The following is an 11,640-nucleotide window of genomic DNA, read 5'->3' on the forward strand; positions in this document are numbered from 1 at the left end:
ACCTGCAAAACACCAGTCTCAACTTCAACAGTGAAGAAGCGACTCCAGGATGCTGGCCTTCTAGGCAGAGTTGCAAAGAAAAAGCCATATTTGGCCAATAAAAATAAAATATTAATATGGGCAAAAGAACACAGACACTGGACAGTTGAAGATTGGAAAAAAGTGTTATGGACAGATGAAACTATGTTTGAAGTGTTCGGATCACAAAGAAGAACATTTGTGAGACGCCGGAGGAGTGCTTGATGCCACCTGCCAAGCATGGTGGAGGCAATATTATGGTCTGGGGGTGCGTTGGTAGTGGTAAAGTGGGAGATTTGTACAGGGTAAAAGGGATCTTGAAGAAGGAAGGCTATAACTCCATTTTGCAACGCCATGCCATACCCTGTGGACAGAGCTTAATTGGAGCCTATTTCCTCCTACAACAGGACAATGACCCAAAGCACAGCTCCAAACTATGCAATAACTATTTAGGAAAGGAGCAGTCAGCTGGTATTCTGTCTATAATGGAGTGGCCAACAGTCACCGGATCTCAACCCTATTGAGTTGTTGTGGGAACAGCTTGGTATGGTACGTAAGAGGTGCCCATCAAGTCAATCCAACTTGTGGGTGGTGCTTTAGGAAGCATGGGGTGAAATCTCTTCAGATTACCTCAGCAAATTAGAAGTAGAATGCCAAAGGTCTGCAAGGCTGTAATTGCTGCAAATGGAGGATTCTTTGACGAAAGCAAAGTTTGAAGGGCACAATTATTATTTTAATTAAAAATCGTTATTTGTAACCTTGTCTTCGTCTTGACTATATTTCCTATTCATTTTGCAACTCATTTCATGTATGTTTTCATGGAAAACAAGGACATTTTTAAGTGACCCCAAACTTTTGATCGGTAGTGTACATTGTTTATGAGGATTACCTGCTGCAGTTGTTTGAGAGATGTTCAGTTTGCAGCCGAACATGCAACATAGAGAAGACCAGCAAGGGGACCCTCAGCATCACGCAGACATGCCCTCGCTGTGAGCATTCCTATAAATGCAAAAGGGAGGACACTTGAATCTGATTGGTGACAGCTGACCTGGTCAAAAGTCAAAACAGTTTTGAGCTTTGTCCCAACTCACCTTAATAACCTAGCCTGGTGGAACCAGCCTGATCGCTACGTTTATCATCCTATTTCACTTCACATATCCTGATGTCTGAAGTGAAATAGAAAGGTGAATGCAGAAATCAGGTTGGTTCCACCAGGTTAATCATAACCAACATTGATCATTTAATCAGTGCTCACGTTGGAGGTTGCTTATGGTAGAGAAATTAATAATAAATTATTTGGCAACAGCTCTGGTGGACATTCCTGCAGTCAGCATGCCACTTGCACACTGCCTCAAAACTTGAGACATCTGTGGCATTGTGTTGTGTAACAAAACTGCACATTTTAGAGTGTCCTTTTATTGTCCCCAGCACAAGATGTACCTGTGTAATGATCAGCCTGTTCAAATAAGCTTATTGATATGCCACACCTGTCAGGTGGATGGATTATCTTGGCAAAGGAGAAATGCTCACTAACAGGGATGTAAACAAATGTATGCACATCTGAGAGAAATAAGCTTACTTTGCGTATAGAACATTTGTGTGTTGGTCATGGGACCAACACTTTACGTGTTGCATTTATATTTGTGTTCAGTGTAGTACATGTTGTTTGTCAGATATCACATATCCTAACTGCCATTGGTAATAGAACAGTATGTGTTCACAGATGCATCTATGCAGCCAGCACTTGGATACTTGCAAGATGATGTGATGAAGTCTAGACTGGCAGACAGGCTTGATACTGATGTCTCTGAATGGAGAGAGACCTGGCACTTGGCACAACATTTTTACTGGACACAACTTTTCCCTGTATTGTCTTTTTAATTATTGAATTGAATGGTATCAGTCAATATTGGGAGGGAGAAACCCTGTGTATTCTGCTCCAGGATCAGGGATCTCCTGTTGTATACGGGACACCACACAGGAAGGTATGACCACACTAACATGTTTGCCAAGGTAGCCCCATTACCACCAGACAAAATGCTGATAGACTCAGTATATCGGCTTGGAATGACAATGAAAGATGGAAGGTGCACATTGTTATATTAGCAGAACAATTCAGCTATGGTATTATGTAAAGGGTTGTTTATTCTACATGTAGTGGAGTGAGTCGAAGGTTTCAAGTAACTTGGTGTCCACATCCCCAACAAACTATCATGGTCCAAACACACCAAGACAGTCGTGAAGAGGGCACAACAAAACCTTTTCCCCTCAGGAGACTTGGCATGGGTCCCCAGATCCTCAAAGAGTTCTACAGCTGCACCATCGAGAGCATCCTGACCGGTTGCATCACCGCATGGTATGGCAACTGCTCGGGTAGTGTGTACGGCCCAGTACATCACTGGGGCCAAGCTTCCTGCCATCCAGGACCTATATAATAGGCGGTGTCAGAGGAGAGACCATAAAATTGTCAGAGACTCCACTCACCCTAGTCATAGACTGTTTTCTCTTTTTTCGCACGGCAAGCGGTACCGGAGAGCCAAGTCTAGGACCAAAAGGCTCCTCAACAGCTTCTACCTCCAAGCCATAAGATTGTGGAACAATTAATCAAATGGCCACCGGACTATTACATTGACCCCCCCCCACCCCCATTTGTTTTGTACACTGCTGCTACACACTGTTTATTATCTATGCATGGTCACCACCCCTACCTACATGTACAAATTACCTCAACTAACCTGTACCCCCGCACACTGACTTGGTACTGTTACCCTCTGTATATAGCCTCGTTATTGATATGTTATTGTTACTATTTTTTACTTTTGTTTATTTGGTAAATATTTTCTTAACTCTTCTTGAACTGCACTGTTGTTTAAGGGCTTGTAAGTAAGCATTTCACGGTAAGGTCTACACTGTATTCGGTGCATGTGACAAATAAAGTTTGATTTGATTTGAATGTAGGCCTACATTGAACACCATACATTGGCTGCTAGGATAAATGAAAGAACAGCTATTTCCATGTAAAAAATGTATGGGATACATTTTCTCCTTTGTTTTTGATGGTAGGCCACTCTGATATGCCTACATTATGATCAAATAGCCACAGTCGCCTACTTGGCCACTGTAATAACTATAACTTATAGCGGGTACAGCCTCAGTGCTCACAATAAACACACGCCAGAAGTTGCACAGAATTGTCACAAAGTTTGCGCTCAGCTGAACTGAAATTTGCTCAGTGCCGAAAAAAATTAAGATGGAACATTGGTTATGGTATGGTTCCCAATCAGAGACAACGATAGACAGCTGTCCCTGATTGAGAACCATACCCGGCCAAAACATAGAAACACAAAATCATAGAAGTAAAGGACATAGAATGCCCACCCAAATCACACCCTGACCAAACCAAAAAGAGACATAAAAAAGGCTCTCTAAGGTCAGGGCGTGGCACACGCTGCATGAGGGAAATGGTGGTCACACCAGATACTGACTGCTTTTCTGATCCACGCCCCTAACCTTTTTTTTAAAGGTATCTGTGACTAAAAAAACATGAGCTGGCGCACACCAAGAAAATATATTTTGTGTGGAGGTGCTGACTAACGGCGAATAAACTATAAACAATAAAAATAAAGAGAGTTGCGCACTCCATATATAAACTCCCAGTAATTTATTGGGTAAATCACCAACTTTTCGGCATTGCTGTGCCTTCTTCAGAGTAATGTCATGAATACTGGAACCAGGTTATGTTGACAAACAGTGCAATTAGTGCAACCAATGACAATAGTGAGAGGTGTGTCATAATGATTAAGTTAATTAGAATGAATTGAGTGAAACTGTTAAAAAACAATCGTTTATGGCATATTAAATATACTAGGCTATTGTTATCACATGCAAACATAATTGAATATTGTACATAATATTAGCATCAACAGACATTGTTTAATTCAATTTCACATATCTAATTGTTTCCCATTTCATTTATATTTGTTACATGTAATCTTTTGGTTCAACCTTAATGCATAATAAGCATCAATAAGAGGGGGAACATAGTAGGTGTACGCAAATAAGCTGTAGAAAGGATATCTCAATTTATAAGACTTGTTCATAAAAGAGTGAATTGTTCACAAGGGCCTGAGATCAAAGTCAATATTCAGACCACTAGGGGTCAATGTTTTTAGACAAGATATCCAGTAAGCCTCCCTTCATAATAGTAGGATCTCGATGTTACCTCCTCTCCTTGGTAGAGTAACATGCTCAATGCCTTGTGTATTTGAGGGATGAGATAAGATGGATAGCTTCAACAAAGTGAGCTGCTACTGGATAGTCAATGTTCTTACACCTGATTGAGCTGTGGTGTTCAGCTATGCGTTGTTTTAATTGTATTTTTGTTTGTTCTACGTAGGCTTTTCCACATGAGGAGGTGATGAGATAGATTACTCCCTTGGTCTTGCATGAGATAATACCCCTAACAGGGATTTTTCAACCTGTATGTGGGTGCCTGAAGAATTATGTTTTTATAGTGCTATTGCACTGTGCGCATGAGCCACATTTATAGTTCCCATTTGGAATTGGTGTCAAGAGTGTCTGAGTGGGCTCAGGGTGCATGTCAGATCTCACCAAGCTATCTCCAGTATTGCGACCACGCTTATAGACCTCCAGTGGGGATTCCTTGAAGAGGGGTGCAATTTTTTTGTCTGATGGCAGAATATGCCAGTGCTTTTTCAGGATTGCTTTCATTTTCTTCGAACACTTTGTGTACTTGGTGCAAAAGACTGTTGCGCTGTTTTTCTTCTTTGGTTGAGTTTTTAGTAATTCCTCTCTTGGTTTTTGAGATATTTTCATCATTGCAGCATCAATTGTTGTGTCCTTGTAGCCTTTCATTTGGAATATATCTTTTTTTTTTTTTAGCATTGCTATCAAAGGATCTCTTTTCCAAGCTTAAAAGGATAAACATTCAACATTGGCCATGCTGTCAATCCAGCATGACTTCTGCCGCTTTCAAAACAACTGGAAACTCGGAACTGGGAAATCTTATACTTCAGTGAGTTCAAGTCAACTGGGAACTCGGAATTTTTTTTGCTCCGACTGGTAAAATATACTTTTGAACTGTCATCCAACTCAGAATTCCAAGTCGGGAACTCGGGTCTCTTTCTAGATCTCCGACCTGAGGATCACTAACGTCATGATTCAACCTTGTTTTTTTCAGAGTCCCCAGTTGTCTTGAAAGCACCATGAATCCAGAGAATGCCAGTCTTTGATTATAAAGTTTGATGACAAAAATTGCCCACAAAGGACAGCCGCGCCACCTTCCTGTTCAAGTGAGCACAGCATAACATTGTGAGTCAAAAAGTATATTGTGTTCTGCTACATAAATGATGTAATATGCCAGGGAGATATGTATACTGTAGCTAAGAAAGTAATACCAAGTGTATGTTGTGAAGTTAGCTGTTAGTAGCCCATGTGCCTCACCCTAATAATTTGGGCACCTTTTCCCTCATAATTTAGCCTACTGTTCAGACTTAGTGGTGCACATGTTGCCTATAGCCTTTTTTTGTTGAGAAATGTCATCATTGAATAATGTAAGAGCTTTCATTGTCTGCTTATATGCCCCCTTAATTTAACCCTACGGTTCAGACTTGGTGTACAGGGAAAATACTGTAAGAATGGCCCAGGTTCTGAATTCTGTCGTTGTACATTTCAAAAGTGCTGAACAAATAGTTATATTGACTACGTCCGTCCTAGCTCGCTCATTATTGTCTTAATTGAAATTACAGATTGCCTCTTATCCACTTGTCTTCCCCTTATGCCATAGTTTGTACATCTCAATTGTCAGTAGAAACCACATTTTTTTAAGCAAGTCAGCCATATCAGCTATGTTTTTTAAAAGGCAGTAAATGAGGCTGAATGAACTGTTTCGCTGCCAGACAAGGCTCTGCTGATAGCCAGGTATAGCAGTGGTAAGGTGTTGGGACTGCTGTTGGGACTGCCGTTGGGGCTCTGCTGTTGGGACTGGTGTTAGAACAGCTTTGTGTAGGCACTAACAGTTTGTGGGCACCGTTTGTTACCGCTATAGTCCAATTAATGTTTTGTTTAGTGTTGTGTTGTGTAGGTGCTTTGCATGCATTAAAAAACCAATATTTATATGCTAAAATCGCCATTGGTCTCAGCCATGCCCGACAACAGTGCCGGTGTCGAGGAGTCAGTTTCCTGCTACTGCTACCGCTACTCTAACATAACAGCATACCAAGGATCAATTAGCTATTGGATTTAGAATTTTAGGACCCTTTTAGGTATCAAAAATATATATAAAAAATGTATTTGATGAAACATTGAATTTGGCCTTACTGCTATTAGCCCATAGAAACGCATTGAATAACAGATTCAAATACATGGAATAACAGATAGTCAAAAAACACATCAAAAGGAAGTTTGTTTTAAAGTGTCCTCTCCTATATCTGAGTGATATATGAAAGATCAGTATTATAAAAAATTTTTTTTACCCGTATTTGAACAATTGTTTTTCATATATAATTCACTTTTTTTTTCATAGTGAGGACTGTGGGCATCCTAGAGGAAAGCCGACATGTACATGCTCGTAAGATTCTCACCTTTCCATAGAGGGGTCATATTAGTGTGTAGCCCAAACTGTTCGGACTCTACAGGTAGAAGTTCCCAGATTGGCAGTAGCGACTTCAGACGGTTCCCGTAATGCTTGTGGGGGTCGTAAAGACATTTCCGTGAGAAGATTGATTTTCTAGATGTCTCATGGTCTGACGAACAGTGCTGTAGCTCGGCCAACTTCCACCGCAGGTGCGGAAGGCTGCCATTGGCGGATGTGGTGGATTGAGACTCTGCCCATGCAAAAATAACAGATAGCTTGAACAGACGTATTTTCATTGGGATTTTTTATTATGCATATTTTTATTTTCACAGGGGCACGGACATTGACACTAGGGGGTTTTAAAGATATGTGGGGTTTTGGTCATGGAATTACAAGGCACAAGGCAATGTTTCTTAAACTTACAAAAGGCCAATCATTTCTCCAAAACGAAATATAAGTGTTGATATTAGTTGGCAGGGTTCTTCACCAACATTATTTTGTTATGATGTATTTCTAGTATCTTTTAATTAAGACTTATTCTGGTATGTGTTTTCTAAGACCACTTATCCATCTGTTCACCAGAAATCAAAGCAATTACTTATTCCTTATTTTTAGGTTGGAAAATGGATCTGTGCCTTCATTTTCCAAAAATAATAGACTCTTAGCTTTCATTTGACACCCAATTCGATATGCTTCAAGAACTTCACACGTCGGCGCTCCGCCTTCGCAATTTAAGTAGTCCGAATTCCTCCGGCTGTGTAAAACACCCACCGTTTTTCTCCACAGAACCTCCTGGGGATGAGTGAACAGGAAGTCCAGCAGAGACTTCAAGACAGAGAGAAGGAGCTGAAAGATCTCAAACAAGCTGCAGCATCTCTCATTGACCTACTCTTGCTATGTCTAGCAGCCTTTTAATAGAATATAGGATCATTTGTGCCTGCTACAACTACAGGCAACAGTCGTCCTCTTGTCTTTTTTGGAGCCTTCACCTTCCTTTCTGTGTCCTAACAGCACTCTGCACAAGAATCAGTAGAAGACAGTGAGAGGATCTTTGCTGAGATGATCCACTCCATTGAGAGGTGTTCTGAGGTGAAGGAGCTGATCAGAGAACAGGAAAAGGCTGGAGTGAGTGGGGCTGAAGGACTCCTGAAGCAACTGGAGCAGAAGGTCGCTGAGCTGAGGAGGAGAGATGCTGAGCTGGAGCAGCTCTCGCACATACGTAGGTGATCACATCCATTTTCTGCTGGTAACTACACTGTACCTGCATTTGTAATACAAATAAAGAGTATCAACAGTAAACTGCACTAACCACTGCATAAACAAATCAATGAATTACCTCAATCCTTTGTTCACCCTGTCTCTCTGTATTTCTCTCCCACCAGGAATATCCGGTCTCAACATACCTTCAGACTTACCTAGCATCGATGTACTGTATACCTGGGTGTTTTCTACTTTAGAGATGTGAATAAGGCTGTGTCTAAGCCGACAGAGACATTAGGGGACTTTCTTGGAATGGTGCAAAATCTCCCACCACAGGTCAGTAAAATACTCTACCAGCAGTGTTCTCTCTATAAAAGTAACTTTAGACTGATTAAAAATATGTTTGCTTTGACAAAGCAAAATGGTTTCTCTTTTTAATAAGTAAGAGCACCTATGTGTTGAAAAAATACATTGCTGTTGCGTTTTTGGGGGGGAGATATCAACACATTAATGTATTAAAGAATATCAATTTTTTTTGTGTCTGTTGTGGATGTTTTGCTGCCACCGGAGCCCAAGAGAACTCGGCTCTACTCTTCTTTCAGATTCCCGTCGCCTCACTTTGGACCCAAACACAGCGCAAATGAACCTAGGTTTGTCTGAGGATGATAGAAAGGGTACATCAGAAAAGCAGCCATATCCTGAGCATCTAGAGAGATTTCAATATAGCTGACAGGTGCTGTGTCGATAGGCTGTGTTTGGAGGTTGTGGAGTGGGAAGGGTGTTCTTCCGTCAGTCTCATGTAAAGACATCAACAGATTGGGTGTAGGCTCTGGATTTGGAGACAATGATCAATCCTGGATTTTAGATGACACTATTCAGGGTTACTGGTTCATGCACAATAATGTGAGGACTCTAGTCCTCTAGAGTAAGGGTGTACCTGGACCACAAGGCTGGAATTCTGTCCTTCTACAGTGTCCCTGACACAATGACCCTCCTCCACAGAGTCCAGACCACATTCAATGAGCCCCTTTATCTTGGGCTTTGGTTTTACGACAGAACCACTACTAAACTGTCTGATTTGGAGGAGAAGTCCAAAGTCCTATAAGGAAAATACTTTGTTATGCGCTATTACACTGTAATCTTTTTTTGTGATCCAGGGTCAGAACCAGTTTTTCAGTCAATTTTAGAATTGCAGGTTCTCCAGCCAGATTCCTTTTTCTCTCAAAATCTCAAAGTTATTCTGGAAGTAGTTAGTACATTTAGCAATTTGATATTTTGAGACATATGAATCTGTTTTTTTGTCTTCCTTTCTCATTTTTAATGACATAAAACTTTTGGCTAGCCTGAGAAAACATATTCCAGCACTGCAGGTGGCAGTAGGCCTAAATCAAGAACTTTGGCTTAACGTCTGTAGACAGTACACTACAGCACTCTTTGTGACAGTGAGTACCTTTTCAGTTTTTCCACCAATAAACTCATAAAAGTAGAACAAGAAGAAACGTAGGTCTACTACTTTTAATTAAATGGAGATTGTCCATGGCCCTATGCTGTCACAGAAGCAATCAAAGGCAAAGGTAAGACCTCTTTGTACAACCCCCCCCCCCCCCCCCAAAAGAAATACAAATAAAATCAAAATAACTAACGATCACTGGTATTTTGGGAACTATGATACCTATATGCTCAGTTTGCTTCTTACGTGCTCTGGCAAAACTTTTACAGAGAACACACATCGACTGTTGATGCAGTTGATTGTGCTTCCTGAGTAGACATCTTGGACACACGGTGGCGACGTTTCATCACTTTTGAAGGCGTAAAATCCTCACACTCCGAGACCATCATCTGCAGACTGTACAATAGTAAGCCTGTCATAAAGCCAGTCATACGGTAAATGATCCAGAGGCATCCTGTTTAAAAAAAATATATATATATATATTTTTTTCTTCTCTGTAATACTACTGGTCACTTAGCAAATGTGTGAAGTTGGCTTTAGCTGGCCCAGATAGGTTTCAGGCTATCAATCAAGTTAGTTAGACAACCTAGCTACTATATCTTGGCTGGCATGCCTGCTGGCAAGGTTGGTAGACTTCAGAAAAGCAAGCAATAACTAAACGTACTGAATAAGACTCACACTCCTTTCAGTCTTTTAACCAGATTTTAGCAGCGATGCAGAGAAGCATATTTAGCTTCTTTAAAAAAAGAACCACCAGTCGTGGGAATACAGACAGCTCAAAAGTTATGCTTAGATATGCAGAAAAATATACATATTTTTTACATAGAATTAAGCATAATGATTATGGCTCTAGTTTGCAGGAAAAAGCTGTTTGAAAATGAAAAATGATCCGATTTACAGGACAAGGGGCCTAGCCCCCCTCCGGACGACCCACCAGCCATCCTCGTGCCACCTCAGATTTTTGAGCCTGAAACGTTCTAGAAGTATTCCTCTAAATTCAGTATATGGTCCCTTTTTAATGTTTAGCCAGTAGCCTAGGCCAACTCCTGCATGAACTTTACAATGAAACACAGAAACTCAATGCAGCACTGGATGTTGGTGACACTTTAATTAGGGAGGACGGGCTCGTGGTAATGACTGGAGCACAATCCGTGGAATGGTATCAAACACATGGTTTCCAGGTGTTTGATGCCATTCCATTTGCTCCGTTTGGGCCATTATTATGAGCCGTTCTCCCCTCAGCGGTGCAATTCTGATATTTTTCCACTAATTGGTATTTTGACGAATCAGATCAGCTCTTTGGCCAATAACTTGGCAAAAGATCAGAATTGGGCTGCCTGTGTAAACGCAGCCACATAGGCCTCTAGTCTATAGGCCTATTATTTTCCTCCATTGCCAACGTTCCATCCAAGACACAAGGCCTATTGACCACGGGAGGGAGTCGCTGTTGCATCTCAACTTCCTGATGCCACCAATGTATGATGGAATCAGCAATTTACAGAGGAAACACAGTGCTGAGTATAGCCTACCTCCACACAAGCATTATCGACTCATGTAGGTTGTGTAGCCTATCTTCAGCACCCACAAAACAACCTTGTTTAAATGGGCAGTATAGGCGAATTGAATTGGATTTTGCTGCATTCTAGTATAGTTTTCGAGTATAGTAAAGTAGCCTAATGTGTTTTGATGGCTAGCTTATTGTGAAACGTAGGCCTATCGGAACAAGAAATCAAAATATATGTGATCATTGAGTTGACAATCAATTCTGTTTCATTAAATTCTATTTTGTCCCCCAATGGTTTAGGCATTTTATTCTGACGAAAGACTAAAATGATATGTATTCATCTTACTAATATACCTAATATATTATGATACAGTAAGGCTAAGAAACAGATGATTATTATATTTGTCGTATGCACTGGGCCATTGACGTTTAATTGTGGGTTGGTGGGAATTAATTAGATTAGGCATATATTTTTTAAAGGATCCATCTCTCATGGGAAAACTTGGTGGGGAAAGGGGGATAAAAATATTCGTGGCTCAGGTATGTGTCAGTCACAGAGAAGAGAAACTGTAACATTTACATTTTCTCTCTATAGGCTCAGGTATGTCAGACAGTCACAGAGACGAGAAACTGTTAAATTGACATTTTCTCTCGATCGACTATAAAATACCCCAGCGCTACAATCAGCAACACTCTGTGGGTGCGCGCGCACGCGCTTCAAACCATTTCCTCAAATCTACGTCGATGTGCTGAAATATAACATTACATTGACAACTTTTAATTGACCAACATCTCCCACATCTCTTTCGAGAGATAGGCTTCTTATACGTACTCATCTTTTTCATCGCGCGTTACATTGCCCACTGTGACCAG

The sequence above is a fragment of the Salvelinus sp. IW2-2015 genome, linkage group LG20, assembly GCF_002910315.2.
Source record: "Salvelinus sp. IW2-2015 linkage group LG20, ASM291031v2, whole genome shotgun sequence".
NCBI classification, from domain to species: Eukaryota; Metazoa; Chordata; class Actinopteri; order Salmoniformes; family Salmonidae; genus Salvelinus; species Salvelinus sp. IW2-2015.